Source organism: Pinus tabuliformis, chromosome 3_2, assembly GCF_031772625.1.
Source record: "Pinus tabuliformis cultivar Carrire ecotype Pingquan chromosome 3_2, CPIR1, whole genome shotgun sequence".
NCBI classification, from domain to species: Eukaryota; Viridiplantae; Streptophyta; class Pinopsida; order Pinales; family Pinaceae; genus Pinus; species Pinus tabuliformis.
This window is the reverse complement of record NC_142302.1, coordinates 34,937,458-34,953,001: the sequence shown is the minus strand read 5'-3', so window position 1 is coordinate 34,953,001 and position 15,544 is coordinate 34,937,458. Positions and strand designations below refer to the sequence as shown.

Below are 15,544 nucleotides of genomic sequence, written 5' to 3'. Positions count from 1 at the left end.
CTTTTGGAACAAATTTAGTCAAGTTTACATGTGCTACAGGAGTGCTACAGGAGGTGCTACATGAGGTCATGTTTTGCTACAAGAGGCCATGTTTTCCTACAGGAGGAGATAACTTTCTAAGGATGCTTTTAGCCTTTACCTACATATATAATTGGGTACACTACCTACTATATTGCTTTAGACAACCTGTGCTTTTAAATAAAGCACTTTTCTCTTAGGAGAATCCTATTTGATTAGCTCCTTCTCCTTTGCTCATCCTCAGAGCTTCAACACTTTACATCAGACCTACACTTACCTTTGGTTTTACCATAGGTCGGTCTACTTTGCTCAGCCTTTTGAGCTAGCTGCTTAGTACCCCATCCACCTATTTTAGTTAGTCCGCCCATTATACCTACTCCTGCTAGTACTTTACCCTTTAGACCTACCTCTTCTGCTCATGCCCCCAAGTAAATCAAAATAAACTGGGATGGGAAAAATTTCGTTATCAATTATAATGTATTAGGACTCTATTCCAAGTGAAATCACTCCAAAATACCCCTATTAACACGTGTTGAAAAATAGCAGAAAATTACTAGTCTAAAATATGGAAATTCAAGAACTCGTGAGTTGGTTAACCTACCAAATGCCTAACCTAATCAAGTGAAAATGCTCTCAGAAATTTTTTTTAGTAACTTGATTTTTTTTTTTACCCAATATAAGTGGAATCAACTCAAATGAAGCTCATTAACACATTCTAAAAAATAGTAGAAACTTACTACTATTTTGCTAAGGGGGACTTCCAGACATTCTAGATTTGTGAACTAGTAACCAAATCCAAGAAGCTCAATGATGAACATAACTTTTCAAATTTAATATAAGGATGCATCATGCTTTTTACTCTATAAACAACCTGCAAAACAACTCACTTCAATCATTTAACCAATATAACCTATAGAAAAATAAGAACAAATAGTAAACGTAGAAATACAATATGCAAGTGAAAAAAACATTCAAAGGACATAAAAAAATTATACAAGATGAATCTAAGGCTCCTAGGATGGCCAAACCCAAGGAAAATCAGACTCCCATGAAGGAAACCAAGCTTTAGAAACTAAAATGGCACCAAAATTCATTATTTCAATCAATCCAAGTACATCCCTGCCAGAAATGAAAGTGGAGTTGCTAAATAACAAGTTTTCTCTACAAGAAGAATAAAAAATACATGCCCCTAGAGGCCAATTCGAATTGGTACTTATACAAAGTGATGAGGAAGCATTATCCTTGAAAGGATGAAAAATTCCCCTCCAAAATCCCTCAAATATTGGATCTGGTTCCCAACACTAGGAAGCTACATTAAATGACAGAGAACACATCCCTAGATTTTCTCAATCAGTGGAGCTCCAGAATTTGTCAATAATTTCATGATATTTTGTTCATTTATGATGCAATCTTGATCCATATTGTAGTAGGGATCAAGTCCCTAGATTATCTCCTGCTGCATATCTTCATAAATTTCCCAATATTCTCACAATATTCTACAAAAATAAATAATATTAGGCACAAATATGCAATTATCTCTAAACCTTCATAATGAACATATTAAAGTTAAAAATATGTCATCTATGCAAAGAAGATAGATTTAATGTGTTGAAGGATGATCACATAGGCCTTAATTTATGTATAATTTAGAGGCCCATTAGTTAGGTTGACTATATTATATTGGAAGGAAGCAAAGAATGTTTTATGGAACCTTAGATGCACTACCCAATACGGATTATGGTACACATGGACAGAGGGAGTGAATTTGTATGGCTTCACAAATGCAGATTGGGCAAGGAGTCCATCTAATTGAAAGAGTACATTGGATGGAATTTTCATGGTTGGATCCACAACAGTTTCTGGGTACAACAGGAAGCAAATATATGTGGTGCTCATCTCGACAGAAGCAGAATACATGGTTGCAAGTTAAGTAGCATGTGAGATGATATGGATGATAAAAATACTTGTGGTATTGTTTGGTAAGATGATGGATCCAACTGTAATCTATTGTGATAATCATAGTTTCATTAAGATCTCTAAGAATCTATTATTTCATGATCGATCCAAGCATATAGATATATGGTATCATCATTTATGGGACTATGTGCATAGGCAGATAATGTTGCTATAATACATTCTAACAAAGGAACACGATGCTGACATCTTAACAAAGGCTTTGTGAAGAGGGAAGTTTGAGTTCCACAGGTGAAGGATAGGGGTAGTTGATAATCCTTTTCTTACTGAGAGGGAGTGTTGAGAAGTGCAGTAAGAAAGTCTCAATTTGATTTTTCCTTAGTCAAATTGAGAAAATTCGAATTTCCACATCAGCAAACAACTAGATGCAGTTAAATTGTGTGACATAGCTCTTGTCACTCATTTAGCTCAGTAAATTCAAGTTAGAGGGCTTGGAGTTTAGTTAAGCATGTGTGATTAATAAATTTTAGTAATCTTGTTCAGTTATATCTAGTTGAGTTATGTTAAACTGGTTCTAATAGAAGGAGAAACTAGTGGTATGTAAGTTGTGCAGTGGGACAATAGTCTAACTCAGTAATCATCTGGTTAACTGATCAATCAACCCAAAATAGCTAGTGCATGTAGAGAATTTGAGTTCCCAATTGTGGTCGAGATTCTAAGTAATTTTAACAAGTAGTTGTAAACTATTTTGTGTGTACAGATGTTGTATGGAGGCATATGATCAAACCTTGTGAATTGCGCAATCAAATGGAGGAATAATTCCTAAAAAATAGGGGCTAATTCTCTATGAGTTGTGCAAGGAATTAGGGGATGAAGTAGAGGCGAAAATTGACTAAATCTGGGTCAAATCTTCTCACTGAGAAGAGAGATAGCCTATTCATTTGTAGGTTGAGCTCAAACTGAGCTAGAAATTGTAATACATCTCATTTCATGTAATTAATGCAAAGAGGCTTGAAGGGTTTTTCCTAGTCAGGTTCCAAAAGTATTGTTCATATGTGCTATTTCTTATTGCATGTATGATCTTATTGTTCTAAATTGTGAATTGAATTCCACATATCGATAGAGTAGAATTGTGTCTTTTGATTTAGATTAAAATTTCTTGAGCAATTGCAATTCTATCGCCAGATTTCTATAAAAAGTACAATGTGGTTTCCTTTCATAAAATCATTGCTTTATATGATATCAACAAGCATCATTGATACCTAGAGGTTCATCGTTGAATAGTAGGTGTGGTTGGTGATCCAGGTGGATGTTGGTGGCCACCCACCTATCCCACTTGGACCCCCACAACTATCTCTTTTAGTTTTTCAGTTTCTGTAATTGTAGCATAATTTACTACTTTAGCACTTTTTCGGGTCTTGAACTTCTGGAATCATTTTGAGGCCCTAAATGACATTTTTTGGGAAATCTGGGAGCAACATGGGTCCATGGGCCAATGTTGATCTTCCAAAAGTCATAGTGCTTGGATAGATCTTTCTAACGAGCTCTTGTACGCGTCAAATGAAGATCAGGTGCCAGAGTTACAACCCTGGGAAGTTGATGTACCAACTTACCCAAATTGGGTCCCACAATTTGGCATTTCATCTTCTAGGGTTAGGTTTTAAGATGTTAAGCATTTTCCATTGTTTCTCAACAATAAATAGGCCTTCAAGCCTCATTGCAGCACAGTTCAGAGGCATGTAGCCACCACATCTCTTCTCGGAGATAAGCTACCATCGCCCTAGCTGGTTCATTTCCATTTCTGTTTGTAAGCATATTTTCAGTATTTTACATTAATGAAATTGTTGGCTTATTGGAGCCTGACCCAAGTTTAGAAGTGTTTTAGCCAAACAAATCCTGAAACGACCAGCCCTTTCGGTAATAGTCCACAAAGTGTAGACTGAGGTCTCACCCGAGGTAGTATGGGAGGGTGCTGGAACCAGGTTTTCGCACCCTTGGGATGTCTTGATGAGGTCTGGAGAGTTCGCAAACCGATCTTTCGCACTTGTACTGTTTCGCACAGCTATCTGACCCTTGTGTATCCCTTGTACCGAGCGTGAAGAGGCATTGTCTAGATCCCTTACCCTTCATATGTTTTTATCATAGATCTGACTTAATTCAATAGTCTTTATCAATCATTCAATATTCGTAACAAGTGCATGCAAACATAAACCTTAAAGATGCATAAAACGATAACAGAAGAATAAACATGTAGATCTATGAGCAGATTCACAATATTTTAGAAACACTTATCTTTTATTAATCTTCTATTCCAGTAAAATCTAATTCCACCCTACGCACTCAGCTATAGGGATCCGTGCACATAGCTGCGGACTTTACTAGGCCTCTGCGCACACAGCAGCAGAGCCTCTTCTACTACTATGACCCATGACTCAGACTTACAAACTCAGAGCGAATCACTTTCAGAAACCTGTACACTTAAGATCTGAACCAAAGCTACCTTCTACACTTTGAGCCTTGCTCTATTTATACATTCCCATGGTTCACAGACCATGGGTAGGCTGACATCTTCTAGATTAAATTACAATATTTTAGGTCAAACTACCCTTTGACTTGACTTATTACAATTCGTGCTCCACGCACTTTGCAGAGCCTTTACAATACCATTACCCAAAATTGTGGAATTTAAGCCCCAAAATCGTTACGTGGGGGATCTGCTACCCAATAGGCCTCCAACACAAACATCGTGACTTGTCCCAAGTCACTTGGCCGGTGTGACAATCTTTGCTTGGAGTCCATCCAACAACCTCTGCACCTTGTGGACGTCTGCCACACATTCCTCCACTATCTATTGTATCAATTTTGCATGACTTTCTGATGCATCATTGTTAGAGGCACCCTCTTTCCTTTTCGCATATGTGCCCTGCATCTAGGCTAGCTTTCCCTCGATCGTGGTAGTGACCGTGAACACTTCCTCGAGCCAAGGCCAGATGCATGCTTTAAGCCCTGCTTCTTTCTGGCATGTAGCGTCCACCTATTCTTTTAGAGCCTGAACCTCCCTCATCTTGGCCAATCACTAGGTGAGGGCAGCCGTTTGCACGGTGCCCCGAACATTGTCATAAGCATGCTGCAATTCCCATGCTTCTGTCTCTAACTGCAGCAGCGTTGGGTCCTCTTGTAGTGAAGTGAGCATGAAGAGGGACTGGTCCAACAATCTTATGAAGTCCTGTACAATGTGCTCTATCTATTTCCACCCCGATTGAGTGGCGCAATGCCTCTGCTCACTGACTTCTGGGGTTGTAGAGGACCGTGCCTTTAGTTGTAGCTCTGCGATCTGTAAGTTCAGCTCCAACTATACCTTTGCGGCCTCCTCCTGGGTCCTGCAAACTCCAACTGCCAGTTAATGAATCTTTTCCATGGTGGGGAGTGTCACCGGCATGGCCAACTCTGAAATGCTACTATAGGCCTCCTCCACTGCCAGTTCTAATACCTGGTTTTGGGCAACCAGGCTATCGCGCTCCAGGCTAAGCTGTTCTAGATTTACCTTCTGCACACTCAAGACTTGGAAAGCGCGGCCCTCCCTAGCGCGAAGCTCATCAGTTACCCCTTCCTGTAGCTAGTATAGGGTTTCTCTGGGAAGGGTGGTCAGATTCAATCCCCAACCCCTCATGTCACCTTTGGCTTCTCCTAAGGTAGCGCCTTATGGTAATGCCCAAGTGTTCATTATGCATGCATGCACCATCTGCTCAGCTTCAGCTATACCTTCCGCAAGTTGTGATGTCATCACTCCTGGTGGTCACACCTGTAATGCTTGCAACTGCACTTTGAGTGCCCCAACATAGTTGTCTGCTTTGTCATCAATTCTTCCAGGGCATCCTTAGTGATATCACGAACTGTGTTGTGACTTTCAACAAGGTCTCCTTCCAAAATCTTCGTTGTCTTTGTCTTTTTGCATGCGGGTAGCTGCTCTTGGATGTGTGGCCTCTTGAGTTAGGTCAATTTTATTATAAGGTCCGTGCATTCTTGTGTCTCCACCTCCCCACATATGTCTTGCTTCATGGGCATTTCCTAACCTTCCTCGATCTCCTCGGTGGGCATAGTTGTGGTTTGTACCATCTACTTTATTGTTGCTGCCTCATTCGCCTTCCGTTGTGTGTCCACTTCCTATTCTTGATGCTTTCTCTCCGTCAGCTTCACAATACGCAGCTTGGTCTCCCTCTTCCTATGTTGTGTTGCGATCTTTTCCAGTTATGCCAAGTCCAGGGTGTGCCACTCTAGAGATCATGATGCCATTAACTCAAAGATTTCATCGTCTTTGGCAATGAACAGTAGCTTTACCCATTCTCGGGCTAAATCCTTGCACACCCAAATATACAGATTATGCATATTTGCCTTGAATTTTGCCGCGCTTTGTAAATTGCTATATACTTTCAGGGACAAGCGTGGCCTACGGTTGATCCATTTTTGTAAGGTCACCTCTACGAATGCCCAAAACACTTTTATCTCCCGAATCCTTGTCGCATCTTTCGTTTCCCAGAGCGAGGTGTACCATGACCCTTATGACAGATCAACCCTACGCACACCCCTGTTGTCTCGCAGCTCCTTAACATACTATGTTATAGTCTCGCACTCTCTTTCAACTGTCTCCTCTTCGGTTAGTCAGGTGGTCGCACCCCCTTGGTGCACTGTTATTGTGTCTTGGTGAACAACCCGCGACACATTCTCTATTGTCATCGCTACGCATGCTGCTCTCTTGATTTCCCTCGAGATTGAGGCACGAGCTTAACCATGACATTCAACCAATTACCTTGCGGTCATACTCCTCCAATTCATCCTTAGGTTTACGCCTATTCGGCTACAACGTTCCAGGTTTTTCATTCAAGAAGTCCTCCTTTAGTTCCTTTTCCAGTCATTTAATCTCCATGTCCAACATAATATTCTTCGTTCTGAGTAGTACCATGTTCCTTTTGAGTTCGTAAAGTTGCGCATTCCCTTGCCACATGGCTTCCTAAATCCCTTCATACTCTTCTTCACACGGTCTTATGAGTTCTTTAGTCTAGACTTCACACGTTGTTCTCTTCCTCAACATTGCTACATCCATGGCCTTCTACAGAGGTTCTTTAGAGACCTCAGTCTTTATACCATTCTGCAGCCTCGGACTTGACTTCGCAGCTAGGTTCTTGCATAGCACCGTATATGCCCATCTGACCACTTGGATGCGCAGGTCCCCATTTTTACATTGTATTTGTTGAGCCCTATTCATGACTTCGCATACCTTGTGAACACTTCCCCCCTCACACTTGGTAGTGCGGTCCTTTTCTTCCACCAATGCATCCTATTTAGGCATGTTATTGTAATACTGCTGTGTGCTAGAACAATTCATTCTGTATATGTCTGTACCCATCAGCAAAGGTGTGCTTGCAAGCTTTTTTGCCCTTTTCCACCAATACGACTTAGTTGGGGTCTTCCAAATTGTAAGCGCATCCATCTTCTACATTCACACCAATTTCCAATATGCCCCAATTGTGCGGGTGTCACATGCAACAGCCATTCGAGCGAACCGCACTGCTGCTATTTTGGTACTGACCTTTTGAATTTGTCTAAGAATTTATTCGCGCCTATCTCCCCATCATGTGTTGGCAGTTACCTTGCTTCAGTCCTCATGCACCATAGTGATCTAATCATCATGTTGCAATTTAGCGTTGTTACTTCATGCAACCGGTTCTACCAACGTTCTACTTCATCGTCTGAATTGGAAGTACAGGAATTGTCACACTCCCATGAGATTCTCCCATCTTCAATTGGGTTCACCCAATCATGGTCTTGCACCATTATCTGGTAGATACAATCTAGCTCATCATCATTGTCATCCTCATGCACAGGCTTAGTGTAGTGCGCAGTTTCAGCTGGATCTAGTGGAACTACTACGCATAGGGATTTTTTCTCGAAAATCATTTTCTGCTTCTTCAGGTTGATGACTCCATTCATATTTGTGGCCCAGTCTATCCCTAACAACGTGGGGTAAGGTTTGTTATCATCCACAATCTCTATTGCCTCAAAGTCCATCTGCATGCTTGCACCTTTGATATCCACTGTTACCCCTTGCAATCTTCCCATGGGCACGATCTTTTGTTGTTTCGCCATCCGTAATTGAATAGAAGACCACTGTAATGCAGGCTTGCCCATGCATTCCCATGTCTGCTTTGGTAACACATTCACGTTCGAACCCAAGTCTACGATGACCTGATCCATCTCATATTCACCAATTTGCACCATCAACTCCATTTCCCTCCCTGTGCACAGCGCATGCCTTCCTAGTTTCTGGACTACGCATGGTTCTCCTGACCCTGCGCACCTAGTTATCAACTCCTGTAATCCTTTAACTACCTTATTGTCACGTAGAAGCTTCATGCATGTCCCTAAAAAGGTAGTAAGCATAGAAGGATCCATTCCCGGCTCTAGTTGATCCTTACCACCTAAGGTAGAGGTCTCCGTGAAGCTCTTCTTAGCTTCCATAAACATTTCCCTTGTGTGCTCCAAGTCAAACTCAGGTTCCTTCGTAGGAGCCTTGCGCACCCATGTATTGTCCTTGGGTTGCTTTCCCTTATCTTCCCCTATTGTCGCACTGCTTCTGAGCACCATGTTCACGTTGGAGTCTTCTTCATGTAGTTCAGACCTCATAATTTGGATATTTTGAGTCGGAGTAGGCTGTAGTACCCCTTTCTCACGCATCTATGCAATCAACGTCAGACAATCTACTGCTTCATGATCAAACTAATAACAATATGAACAACATGTTATGGTCAGATTCGTAAAGTCACGCACATAGTGCCCAGGCCCTCTGAAATTATAGCAGATTAACTATCCGCGCCCTCGTCCAGGTCCCATTCATCCTCATCCTTGTTTGTGGCCTTGGAATCCACCGTGCACTATTGTTGCGGCTGGATCCTAACCTCACACCTCGATTTACATCCTGTAGGCAGGTGTTCAATCCATCAGAAATTCGTAACTCCAATGATTTCACTCATCATGGCCCACTGCTCTACTGAAATTACAAAATAGCTGTTGTGGAGTCAGTGTATACTTCTGCAATAGGTGACAGTTGTCCATAGTGTGCTTTCCTCCTACCTGACAGATCGCACACCAGAGCATGGGTGCTGCACTTGGCCCTATCTTTGCCTCTAGTCTCAACGGCATTGGCCCCCCTCCTGCCAAGTAGTTCGTGAATATCAAACGGTGATCCTTATCGTGGCCCTCGCCCTTACAATTTATGCACCACACTTCTTCCACACTTCTGGCCAGGGCACCCTATCTTGCTTCAAACTTTGCATCTCCAAGCATAGGTTTTGTAGTTGTGCATGGATCTGTTGGACTCCCAACCCAGGATCCTGTATCGGGGTTTCATGCAGCCTCATCACCATTTCCAATGCTTCTGCCTAAGTTGAAAGCTTCCGCTGTGACAGTGTTGTCCTGAGGTGTGGTGTCAAAGACACCACAAACCATGTGCAGTGTTGCACATCTGTCACTGTCATATTAGCCTCACAGATCATACTTTTCAACCTCTGATCTAGATCCCAGGGGGTTTCGCCTGGAAGCATCGCGATCTCTTTAAGCCCAATTATTGACTGTGTCTCTGACTTTGGCTAGCTAAACTCTATGTTCAGCGCATTCTGAATCTCTACTATTCCTACATTTGGGTGATCATTAAAGTGCTTGATATACCATGTCAGTGCACGTTCCTGTAGTGCACTTACCAATGTGGCCTTCTTAATGTTGTCATCCATAACCCCATGTGCTTCCCACACTGCTCTTACTACAAACCAAAACTAATTTGGATCTTCATTCCCTACTCCTCTGAATACAGGTAGCTTGATCGCGCTTGCCATGTTGAACTGTAGGTTTGGTGGAGGTGGGGTGGATGAAGATGGAGGTGAAGTAGGTGAAGTGGGTGATGGCATAAGTGGAGGTGATAGCTACAGAATGTGCTTTCTTATCAAACTGACCGCACTCCTTGGAGAAGCCCAAGCGCGCTCTTCCTCGCTCTCGTGAAGGTGAAATTAAAGGACTGTTCCCTAACCTTTCGATCCCTTTGTAGATCTTTCCACTCCATGTTGCTCCACTCATTAATGTATTCGCATAACCCGCTTTTCACACAACATCTTATTCCAGGTATTTAGGGATTTGATGTACCTACCTCGCGGTCCCTTGAGAAAACGTCATTTTGCTTCGCTATAACTCATAGTTGTGTCTATCATGAACTCAGTGATAAACCCTCCTATTATCTAGTCGAGCCAATGGTCCACGGCTCGCATGATCTTATCTTCTAATGCCTCTAGCCTACATACTAACTTTGGAGTCCACACTATTGGTTGATTGAGCATGCACCTTCCCTAGCTATTGGCTAACCTCGCGATCCAATCATACAGCTCTGAAGAGAAGGTCGCGAAGAAGATCTCATGGATTTCCATATATATGTAGCGATCCAGCCACCCCTTTTCAGATATCTACATAGTTCTCTTTTCCTGTATCATGAACTTGTGAAGCTTCTGATCCAACCAATCTTCAATTTCCTTCTTCATAGGGTTCTAGTGTTCCGACATCAGACATCCCTTAAGCAGATCCCGGTCCCAACAACAGAACCATTTGTTGGCTTATTAGGGCCTGACCTAGGTTCAAAAGAATTTTAGCCAAACAAATCTTGAAACTACCAGCCCTTTCGGCAACAGTCCGTGGAGCGCAGATTGAGGTCTCACCCAAGGTAGTATGGGAGGGTGCTGGAACCAGGTTTCCGCACCCTTGGGATGTCTTGATGAGGTTTGGAGAGTTCGCGAACCAATCTTTCTCACATGTATTGTTTCGCGTAGCATTCCGACATTTGCATAGCCCTTGTACCGAGCGCAAAGAGGCACTGTCTAGATCCCTTACCCTTAGTATGTTTTTATTATAGATCTGACTTAATTCAATAGTCTTTATCAATCATTCAATATTCGTAACAAGTGCGTGCAAACATAAACCTTAAAGAGATGCATAAAACCATAACAGAAGAATAAACATGCAAATCTACGAGCAGATGCACAATATTTTAGAAACAATTATCTTTTATTAATATTCAGTTCCAGTACAATCTAATTCCACCCTGCGCACTCAGCTTCACGGGTCCGCGCACACAGCTGCGGACTCTACTAGGCCTCTACACACACAACTGCAGAGCTTCTTCTACTACTACGACCCACAACTTGGACTTAAAAACTTAGAGCAGATCACTTTTATAAACCCGTACACTTAAGATCTCAAATAAAGCTACCTTCTACACTTTGAGCCTTTCTCTATTTATACATTCCCATGGTCCGTGGACCATGGGTAGGCTAACACCTTCTAGATTAAATTACAATATTTTAGGGTGGACTACCCTTTGACTTGACTTATTACAATTCATGCTCCACGCACTTTGCAAAGCCTTTACAATACCGATACCCAAAATTGTGGGCTTTAAGCCCCAAAACCGTTACACGGGGGATCCACTACCCAACAGAAATGAAGTATTATTTCTGTTGCATCTTTGTGTCTATGGTTATCTCTATAATTTGTTGCATTCCTGTTTAAATCCAGATCAGCTGGTGATTTATATAGAAGCTATAAAAAAATGAGGGGTTATATAATTATCAAACCATATTAGTAGAACTTTGTAATACTATAATATGCATTTGGTTTCCTATAAATCATAGTCAATGTATGGATTTAAGGTTACAAATTTAGGATTTTAGGGAGTGAAAATGTATTTTGTTACACCCTAATGTGGTGTTGCAAACTAGAACTATTACACTCCCCACATGCCTTGAGAAGCCTTAAATACATACTAGATCATGCAAGCATAGTGTGATAGACGAGTAGAGGGAGGATGCAAGTAATTAATTAATAACTATCCCATTCATCCTACATGCCTAGGAATTATTTTGTAAAGTTGACAAATTTGTGAGCCATCATGAAGCAAGAAGGTATTTGATTGTTTTAATCCATTGTTGATTGTATAAGTCTAGGGTTCACAATGGTAGTAGAAGCTTTAAGATATATTGATGGCAATGTTCTCCTACCAAAGCCTAGATCCCATCTACTATCTTTAAATTTGTTAGTCAATTTTCTAGTTTTATACTCCTTACTTTCTATTTCAATACTCTATTTTTATTACTCTAACTTTTCTTCTACAAATAGCTAATTGTAAAACTTTGAGAGTAGTTGTTTCTATGTGTCAGGTGAATTCCTCGTAAATCCCCCCCCCCCACACTTCACAAGTGCTAGGTATATACCCTATCATTTCTTATTGTAACTCCCCTCAAACTTTGTTTCATGTGACCTCTATTATCTAATACCCATGTTATTTTTCTTCCCTTCCTACTCAAGGCCCCTCTCCTACTATGGCTTCTAAATATGACAAAAATAGGCAATGAATTAGATCCTCAGTCCAGCAAACGAGGCATTTAGAGGGGTCCATGAAGAAATTCCAAAAAACCTACCCCTTAGAAGGCATCATGGTATGTCAGTAAAGCCCAGAAGAATGCCATAAAGGAAGCTAGGGATTTCCAAGAAGGTTCTTTGTTGAAGTAAAAGAAAATATGGTACAATCACAAAACTCATATCTGGAAAAAAAAAAAAACAAACAAACAAACAAAAACAAACAAAAGAAAAAAAAAAAAAAAAAAAAAAACAAAACAAAACAAAACAAAAACAAAACAAAACAAAAAAAATAAAAAACAAACAAAAAAACAATAAAACAAAAGGCCATATAAAGAGTATATTGATGCAAAATTTGAGGGTTGGATCTGTTGAGAATGCAACAAGATGATAGAGCTTAGTGGAAAGAAGTCGCCTTCACTAAGTGGGCCCGCAGGCTATTTTTGGCGCAAAGTCTATTTTTAGACTATGTCTACTTTTAGACATATGGATCATGGTCTATGAGTTGCAGGATGCTATTTGTGGATGATTGGTCATGTTGGTAAAAATAGATGGACTTCTATTTTTAGACATATGGGCGGTTTGTATTTTTAGACTGCCAGGCTAAAAATAGAACAGTCGAATGTTATTAGCTCATAATAATATTTGGACTATAAACATTATCTTATCCTCTTGGAGCACTTCAGTTTGACCTACAGATGTGGCACATGTAGCTGTCAGAAGGAAATACACTTTTCTTATGGGTCAGTTGAGGTATTGCATGGTGGACTTCAGTTAGAACTCATGTGGTTGAGTTTGGTGGAGTTGATTGAGGAGTTGATGGAGTTGTGTTTAGTTTGACTTGATTGAACTAGTTGTATTTAGTTTAACTGCAAATACACCAGTGATGAGTGATGTGAATTAATTGTTAATTAATTCACTAATTATTAACTCATAAAGCAACTAAAGAATACATCAGTTAACTTAGTGCATGGACAGTTCAGTGGAGACAGGTGTTAGAGGTTGAGATTGCTATCAGTTGTGACTATAGTTGTGCATGAGATTTGCACAATCAATGGATTGAGTAATGCCAATGAGGATTGCGTGGTTCAGCCAAGGAAATATGAGTTTGCTTCAGCCATTCATCATTATTTTCATGCAGGATTGCATAGTGGAGGCAGGCAAATAGTGGAGGAGATTTGAGGCATCAGATCTGAGCTAGTTTGTGTGTAACACGTGGAGATAGTACTAAGTACTTGTGAGGAGTATTGCACTATGTATTGTTACATGTTCTTAATCATTATAATATACAGATAGTGTGGGGTTTTCAGCTATATTCTTTCCCTGGGTTACATATTGTGTTAATGTGTGCATGCGATTGATGTTTCGTTGTTTTTAATGCTGCTAAATTGATGATCAACATAGAGGAGGTTATGTATTATGCATGTATTCTGCAATAGTGTATAATCGGGATAATCTTTGTGAATAAGTGTTTAATTATTCAAAATTTCTAAATGGTATCAAAGCAGTTGATCATCAGATCTATTATTCAGAAAGTGTTTACATTTTATTTCTTCAGGCACAGTCTGTAATCGGGCTAGGTAGCCTTTGGATTCATCCTTCCTTTGGAAGGTGAGATATCCGGTAAAAGCCCATACAGTCAATCTCTGTATGAGAAATAATTTGTTCTCATGAATTTTATATCAGAAGCGGTTGAGTTTTGAGCTGGTGGAATTCGAATTTGCAGCGGTGTTTTCTTGGTGTCAAAGTTGAAATGTCTTTCAACGGATTGCGATTGGAGTATGCTCTTGAGGGCAGCTTTAATTATATTGCATGGAAAGATAGGATGGAGGCAGTGTTAGATGATAATGGGCTGAAGGAGTTCATAGAGGTTGAGGTCCCAAAGCCTATTGATACTACGCAAGTTGAGGCTTGGAAAAAGAAGACAACAAAGTGTCGAAGGACTCTGTTGGAGGGCGTGAATGATCACATTGTGTCCAGCCTGCATGGAAAGGCTTCCCCATACTTGATGTGGAAACGTTGACAGATCTATTCCAAAGCAAGAGCGATCAGAGGAAGTTGGCGCTCGAGGATAAACTTAGAAACATTAAGTGCGAGAAGGGAGACAATATGCCCAAGTATCTCACGAAGTTCACTCAGTGTAGGGATGAGTTGGGAAGTCTGGGGGTGACTATTGATGATGAGGACTTGGTGAGCTTGGATCTCCTTGGTCTTCCGAAGAGTTGGCATTCCTATCAAGACTCTATCAATGTTCAGGAGAAATTGCTGGGATGGGAGAGACTTTGGTCAGATCTTGTGCAGGAGGAGATCAAGCAGAATACCAGGGATGGATCTTCATCAAAGGCACCTGATGAAGAAAATTGTGGTTTGGCTGCCAAAGCAAAGAAGGGGAAGAACAAGAAAGCTTCTCATTCTAGTGCGAAAGGCAAGAAGTAGGACATGTCCAAGGTGAAGTGCTTTCACTGTCACCAGCACGGACACTATGCCACAAATTGTCCACAAAAGAAGAAAAATAAGCAAGCTACTGGATCTGCAGTGGGAGAGGCCTTAGCCTTGCAGTTTGAGCTTGATTTTTCATTGATCTCATGCTTGGTATCAAGTGTGATGGGATCTGTATGGTTCTTGGACAGTGGTGCATCGTTTCACATGATAAGAGATCGAGATTTGTTTTTTGATCTGGAGGAGAAAGTTCTTGGAGTGCACATCGAGATGGGTGATGATGGTAGATACAATGCGACCAGTATTGGTACCATTTCCTTTGAGAGGGAGTCTGGTAAACCCTTCATATTGAAGGAAGTGATGCATGTTCCAGGATTGAAGAAGAATCTTATCTCTGTGGCGATGTTAGAAGACAAGGGATATGATGTTGTTTTCAGCGAGGGAAAGGCTTTCCTGCACAGTAAGACAATTAGAGAAACTCGGAAGATAGGGGTTTGAGTCAGGAACCTTTATTAGTTGCATGTAGATGGTTGCGCAGCAATGGCATGCAAGGCAGAAGGATTGGTGAGCTGGGATGATGGTGAGCTGTGGCATAGGAGATTGGGTCACCTTCACCATGGAGCCTTGAAGATACTGTAGCAGATTACTATAGGGCTTCCTAAAGGCACTCTTGCGCAGTCAGATTAGTGCAAGGGGTGTACTTTGGTAAAATTTGTGAAAGCCG

The 15,544-nt window shown here is 41.0% G+C and overlaps 1 pseudogene; it reads right to left on the bottom strand.

The window, feature by feature from the left end:
- LOC149179676 (proton pump-interactor 2-like) overlaps positions 1 to 15,544 on the bottom strand; it is a 58,113-nt pseudogene that overhangs the window by 9,575 nt on the left and 32,994 nt on the right.